Source organism: Salminus brasiliensis, chromosome 24 (assembly GCF_030463535.1).
Source record: "Salminus brasiliensis chromosome 24, fSalBra1.hap2, whole genome shotgun sequence".
In the NCBI taxonomy this organism is placed as follows: domain Eukaryota; kingdom Metazoa; phylum Chordata; class Actinopteri; order Characiformes; family Bryconidae; genus Salminus; species Salminus brasiliensis.
In genome coordinates this window covers 20,035,880-20,043,819 of record NC_132901.1, presented here as the reverse complement: position 1 = coordinate 20,043,819, position 7,940 = coordinate 20,035,880, and positions in this window count along the sequence as shown.

Sequence of the window (7,940 nt, the reverse complement as noted above, 5' to 3'; positions counted from 1 at the left end):
ATATTTGTATAAAATACTGCAGCATGTCAGTCCACATGCAACTTTCACTACAGTTGCTGGTTCTGTAGCTCTCAGCTTGTGAAATGCACATGTAAAACCTGTCCTCTAGTTGTGCCTCAACGCATAGACGCATTACACTTCCTGACTTTAGGGAGCCTATTGGAAGTAATACCAATTCTTGCATAACACTGCATGACTGATGATAACTTTCATGAGCAGTCATATGTGGGTGTATTGGTCTTTTTGTAGACACCAATTGCTTTAAGAGAATTGGATAGCTTCATTTTCAGATGTTTACACAGTTGCTTACAGGAACACACCCAATGTTTTAGCACAAGGTTTTGAGAGTCAGAGAATTGCTTATGAAAGAAAAAAAGCGGACATTTGCAACAATTACAGTGACCAGTTTCCAAATAATAGTACAGGATAAATTGATGATTTAGTTTTTTTTTAATGTTTTGAAAGACATGTGCATTATGTCATGTGCATTTGTTATGTTTTGAAAGTACATGTGCATTAGTTACAGAAGATGTGATCACTACATCTAAAAAAAAGACAAATTATGTAATTTGGCCAAGGGTGCCCAGACTTCTGCAAATTTTCCAGCACCATATTATCATTTGTTTTTATTCTGCTACAGGAATGTTCACAGCACCTGTCAGAGGAGTCTACACATTCAGATTCTCCATTACTGGACACAGTACCTCTACTATCCCTGTTGGCGCACGGCTTTATAAGAATGGAAACATTGTGGTTATTGCTTACTGTGATCAAATCAGTAAATTTGTGAGCACCACCAATGGAGCATCTCTGCTATTGGAGGTGGGAGATGTGGTCTATGTGCAACTGTTCCCCAAAAGCCGTATAAATGATAATATGAATCGATACAACACATTTAGTGGTCAGCTGCTTTTCACAGTGTGAGACTGTTAAATATTTTATTAATGAAAAACAATAACAACAAAAAAAACTATGTGATAATATTCAATAATGAAGATGGATTACATTTCATAAAATAAAGCTGCTGCCAACTTTTTTTTAGTTTGTTTATATTTTTTCCCTTTTCTCCTAAGTTGGAACTTCCAATTAACCCACCCATTTGTAGCTCTCTCTAGCACTAGCAAGGCCCCTGACATTAGACGTGTAAGGGCATGCAGCATTGCCGGGCAGCCAACACGCTTGGTGGAAAGCGATTGGCCTCCAGCTCCACCACACCAGCTAAAGGACACCCGTGCTAGCCAACATCACTTTGAGAGTGCCATCTATCCACCCAGAGAGAGCAGGGCCAATTGTGCTCTCTCAGACTCCGGCCACTGATGGCAGAGCAACATGACTCCTGTGCCATAGTGCTGTTGCCAAATTTAAGAAATGCTGCCTCTCCTGCATTAGCAAAGGAATATTTTAGTATCTGACCAAGATGGAGGACTGTTTGATGTCTAGTGTACTGTTCCAACCCCAGTCCATGCCCATTTCGCAAGGCAATGCAAATTGCAAATGTCTGAATCAGAACTAAGGGGAAATCTTGATGTACTATCCGTTGTCTTGCTTTATTGGCTGTATTAGATTCATTCATTTTAAATTCAACATTAAAATAGTGTGTATGCTGAAATAAACTAAGGATGGTGACAAATGAAAACAATACTACAGTGTAAATGAAAAATGTTCTTAAGTTCTTAAGGTTAAAAAGCTTTTGGTAGTGGTCACAGCGTGGACACTGGTGTACACTGATTTGCATTGCTTTATATCAAAAGAAAGTATGTTTAATACATTATTATTAATACAGTATAATGCATAGTCTGTATAGTCCAAGAGCTCATAAATTCTTACAATTTAATTAATCTAAATTTAATACAATTTAAAGTCAAATCAATTGTAAGTAAAAATACAGGGTATCTATTAAATGTAGATGTGTTGATAATTACCTGACATTCAACTAGCATTCAGCTGAATATGTATTGAATGGCACTAAACTCTAAATTGAATGCAAATGGTGGTCTGTTGAATGTAACCCTACACCTATAACCCTAATCCTGACCCTAACCTTACCCTTGAATCAACCCCAACACCTAACTGTAACCCTAACCTTAACCTAAACCTTAAAACTAACCCTAAACGTAATAATAATAAAACCCTATAGTTAGGGTTAGGGTTAGAGTTAGGTGCAGGGTTTCAATAAACAATAATTCATTTAAGAGACATTTAGTTAAATGTTAGTTGAATGTCAGATGAGCATCTATGACACATCTGTAATGGATGATCCAAGTAAAGTGATACCCAAAAAGTGATTACAGACTTTTGGTTACATTGCAAAATGATTACATTTTGAGTCGAGCTTCAAAAACATCAGTAAAATGCAGCTGAAATTGCTTCATTATTTTGTAAGATGTGTGTGTTCCTCTCTGCCCTCTGCCCTGACTATTTAGGCAGTATTCCACTCACTATTATTAAGAATATCCTCAAGCTTACTGTTCATTCTCAGAGGTGCTGGACGTTTTGTGTCCCTGATTGGAACTAGTTTATTGAAAATTGACTGCTCTATGGTAATTCAATTGAACTCAGTCTCAAATACAAAGACGCTGTTTCAGTGTCTTACAAATGTGTTTCAAAACCCAATAGCCTACTTTAGACTCTAGACACTTATGAGGACAGTAGCACAGGCACAAGGTGTTCAACAAGGTAATGAACAGTATTGGACACCTTGTTATGAGCTTGTGTGTGTGAGCTCGCTGCTATACGACAGCAAACTGCAGTGCATAAACAATCTGAATCCCTCTGTCTTTCTGAGAGTAGCTGTGTGTATTTCTCTTCAAACCGAATGACGTGATAAATTATGCGTATTCCATGTCCACTAGGGTACATCGTCTGTACACTACTTATTGTGGTGCATTGTGAGATTGTTATAGTGGACTGAGAATTTTGCTCTACCAAAGGCAGAACTCCAAAGTTGTGCACTATATATTGAACAGGGCACAGTTTCAGACTCAACAATGGAAAAAGCTGGATGGATACACACTTGCTGACTATAGTTTTGGGAGTCTAATGCTAACATTACATTTTCTGATAGCACTTCCTTATTGAACAACTACAGTGACCTATGATACACTTTCTTGGAATCAAACAAGTAATATAGGGCAAAAAGTCAGACTTTCTGTACATATCAGTTATCAGTTACCTGATAAAAAATTAAAGGTGCACGTGTACACGTGTTGAAGATAGCTAAACCAAAGAAGCAAAATCCAGAATCATCAGACCAGCCTATGTTTTCCAAGCAAGGATCTTACTGGTTACAGGACTTGTGCTAAAGTATGTGCTGTTAACCTCTTGATGCCAAACACCACAGGACACCTTTAGGCGTTTTGTGGAGTGCATGACTCACCTGAAAAATCTAATAATAGGAGAACACAAAACATATAGCATGTACTACAGACGTGACGGACACCATGCAGACTTTGATGGTCCAGCAGTAAATAGTTAATAATTATCTACAGTGCTGGTTAGATATCACAGATGTTACTGCCTTGTTTATGGCTATGTTAAAATGTCACAGCTATAGTGCCTGATAATAATGTAATCACCTTACCACATTCCTCAGAACTCAGAAGTATATTTAAGCAAAGCCCACTGACAGTGCGTAGACGTAGAGTAGAAGAGAAGAGGAAGAGAAGAGAAGTTTAAGAATGAAGTCTTTTGTAGCTGTGCTGATGCTGCTGGGCTGTGTTGTGGTAATTAGCAGTAATGACCCCACTGAGCAGCTTCAATCTGGAGATGAACAGAGCTTCAAAGATGAAGTTCAAGCTGAAGCTCAAGGAAATGAGGCCATCATCTCCAACCACGAAACCTGCAAGCCTGACATCCAGACAGTGCTGAGAGAGCTGAGTGTTAAGCTTGCAGAGCAAAGTGTGGAGCTGAGATACACCCAGAGCCAAATGAGTACTGTGGAGAAGCAGCTGGAGGAGCTGAAGCAGCAGAACCAATGTGAGTGATTATCAAAATATCAGGCTTCATATTCTGCAGAGACTGTAGCTGATGTGTTCTGTCTGTTTTGAAGTGGCTGAAATCAGATTAAAAGCCAGTGAGAAACAAGTGGAAGAACTGAAGCAAGAGAATGAAGGTAAAACAAACACATTACACACACTTTACCTACAGTAGAACTGCAGTGTAACTCTTCATAAACACTTCATAAACGTCTTCTGTACTCAATCTCAGCTCAGGCTCGGGAGCTGGGAACTCTACAAGTGAGATCGAACATCACTGAAAACTACGTCAGAGAGCTGAGTAGGGAGAATGGATGTAAGTGTGTGTATTTAAATATGTTAATTTACCATCTGAAATGTCATAAAACATCCAAGTTGTCATTTTCTTAGTTCTGAGAGACATTGTAAAATATATAAACCCTGACCTAGCAGTGTGCTTTAAATAACAAAATACCTAAATGAATTAAAACTACTGCCTCAGTGTCATAAGTATTCAAATCAAAATTATTCATCCTCAATTGCAAATGAGCTTTAGTAGCATTAACATGAACAAACGTTCAGCTGTTTGCAATCAATTAATTGAAAAAGAATAATTTAGGTTTGTATTTAACTTTGCTAATTTAACATCTGACGTTTTCTGAAACAACTAAGATGCCATTTTGTAGTTCAGAGAGATATTGAGAGCTGGAAGTGTACTTCAAATGACCAAATCAAACTGCCATAAGTATACATGTGCAGAACTTGTAAATGACCTCCTCACATAGCACTGTTGGATGCTTGCTGCAGGGATGCTGGCAACCAAGTATCATGTGAACCAACCATAATCGAAAGAAACAGTGCAGTAATTAAGAGCCATTTCAATCAGTAAGACATCTTGAAACAAATGGGTTCTGTTCAGCAGCTGGTGCACACTGCAAAAACTTAAACCACAGTGTGTTATTTTGACACACTGTTTGATGTGCACTGCCATCTTTAATGTACAATGGTAGACCAATCAAATTTTCCCATGTTTAAAAAGTTGTTTTGCTGTTTTCTGTTTTAAGTTATACAGCTTAGTTCATGTTTAATAGCTGGGACATATAGGGCAGAATCTGAGCCTCTAACCTACTTAATTTATCAGTTTCCGGGGCAAAGTAATATCTGTAGGATGTTTCTCCAGAATTTCATTCCACTATCTAGTCCATTTAATTTGGTATTATGTTCTGTGACAGCATATCACCCTCCAAGGCTTTGTGTTTTCCTCACCAAAATACCTTCAGTTCAGCAGCTAATGAATGCTTTTGGAGAATGTCTACATAATGCAGCGAGTTCCCATAATGTTACTTCTCATTGAGTGGAGAAAGTGAGGTTGATTTTGTATGTATATTTGCTTACTGTGATTATTTGAAATCTTTATTACAGATAAAGTAGCTTTTTCAGCCTCACTTTCTGCTACTGAAACTTCTACAACAACTGGACCCTTCAGTACTGGAGTTACACTGAAGTACACTAATGTCTTCTTGAACACTGGCAACGCTTACAATCCAAACACAGGTAACGTTCCACATCTACAAATAGGCTACTTGTTCCAACAAAAACCCCAAATCTGTAACCTGGTTACAGAATGTGTCTATGAAACCCAATGTCCTTAAAACAGAGAACAGTTGGTCATCCAAGCCAAACAATTCCATTATTTGTAGTATTTTTTTCATCAGAAGCCTGAATTGACTGCATATGTCAGAAATTTGTACATTGTAACTTTGAAATATCGTCCTCCTCTTGAGATATCAATGTAGATATTTTTATTATGATATTAAGGTGGTACCTCTTAATTCTACAACATGCTTAAAAAATAAAAAAGCTCCTACAAATGGTTCTTTGAGCAATGGCATATAAGAACCACTTCTTATTCTGTGATGTGAGGATCTTGAACCTTTAAATCAAGTGAAGGTTCATTGAGGCTTTAAAAGGCTCCTGATACTCACACATTTCTTCAGGCATCTCTGTATCATCTTTATTATTAGTAGTGACTGTGCCGCTCTGATTTTGATTCTGCTACAGGAATCTTCACAGCACCTGTCAGAGGAGTCTACACATACAGATTCTCCATTACAGGACACGGTAGCACTTCAGTTCCTGTCGGAGCATGGCTTTATAAGAATGGACGTCATGTGGTCATCGCTTACTGTCAGCAACCCAGCCATATATTGAGCACCACCAATGGAGCATCTCTGCTCTTGGAAGTGGGAGATGTGGTCTATGTGGTTCTGTACCCTAATTCACATATATATGATAATGTAAATAACTACAACACATTTAGTGGTCAGCTGCTTTTCACAGTGTAAAAGGAAAACCTCAGACTGTTGGTGATGTTATTAATAAAAAACATTGACAATGAAAAATGAATAATGCTAAGCAAGCAATTAAACTTTTCTCTTCTTTAGAATACAAGTTTAAATTGCCTACATTACATTACATAACTTTTTCTGTGTCTATTTTGAAATAAAGCTTTTAACATGTTGTATGTACAGTATTTCATTCCAATTTCTATAAATTATTATTTTTTCAATAAACTTTACTGGTTCAATAACTTTTATACTTCAACATTTATTTTTGTAAAAACAAAACTGCCCGGGTGCAGAAACCAAGTAAAAAAGAATTAGTTATTTCATTTATTAAAGTCTGTAGGTGTCTTTTAGAAGATGGTGAAGTCTGACAGTTTCTAGTACTTGACTTTTCTATAATGTACAGTTTTTAGGTTCCACTATTGATGGTATGCAGTGGTCAGTACCTAAAAGTACTCCAAGGAAGGACAGCTGCTGAACTGGCAACAGGGTCATGGGCACCCAAGGCTCACTGATGCCTGATGGAAGACCCATCTCACCACTTAAAGTACTTGATCTTGGTGCCGGATACCACAGGACATCCATATAAATGTGGCAACTTTACGGGCAAAGAAAACCCACCCCTTTTCACTTTTATACTCTTAATAAAGTCAATGTCCATAGTTTTTGTTTCAGGTCATTTTGAAGCATTTCTCTTAGTTCATTTATCATGACATTTAAAAAAAGGTTATAATCGCTGACCACCAGATGTCACTCTTACCTTGCTTTCCAATCTGCTGTTTTCTGCAGTACATTCTGTCCTGAAAGGCTGCAGCCACGCACTGTGTTTTTCCTGCTCTAAAACACCTCAAATGAGTCATCATCTAACCATCATGCCCCTCCTAAGCTAAGCCAGGTGAGCTGGAGCAGAGAACACATTGGTATGGACAACTTTGACTTGTGCCATATATCACAAAACTTTATCACTGAAGGGCTGCTGAATGTAAAATCGACCACCCAAACTTTTAAAGCGGCTTCGGGCCTTCTCTTTGCTTTGCGGACTGAGAAATAGATGGCTAATCACTCAAACTCAATGTGACTGACGTGTCTTCATACAAAGAGCCGTGAAGTGGTGCACGGCGAAAACTTCAAAGTATTGCACCCTAGTCAGTCAGACTACACTCAGAATATAAGATTAGACTTAGCAGCCCACACCGCATGGTTTCCATGGACACCGCTACAGGATGGAATATCCTCTGTGCAGTGGAATCATTTCTATGTCATTAACGTCTAAATATTAGCATCTACATTCCTCGGCTTGTGTCATCGGTGATCTCGAAGGTTTTGCAAAAACGCCTGATTAGGTCACATGATGGAGGTCAACCTGTTGTTTTATGATCTGAATTCATATCTTGAATATATGCATTTAGTGGAAGATGGTCTGAGGACAGCAGCAGGTAAACTGGTCTTGGGAAATGAAAGCTGTAAACAACAACACCGTCCTGCCTGAGGCAGACTACACAATTAATTTTTTTTGAGTAATGCCATAATAGAACCACTTTGGTTCCAAAAAGTGTCTGGAACTAAGAGTGTGTGTGAGAGTCTTTACACTCTCTATTACATCTCTATTACAAGTGACTCTTCTATGGCAACACTTTAATCT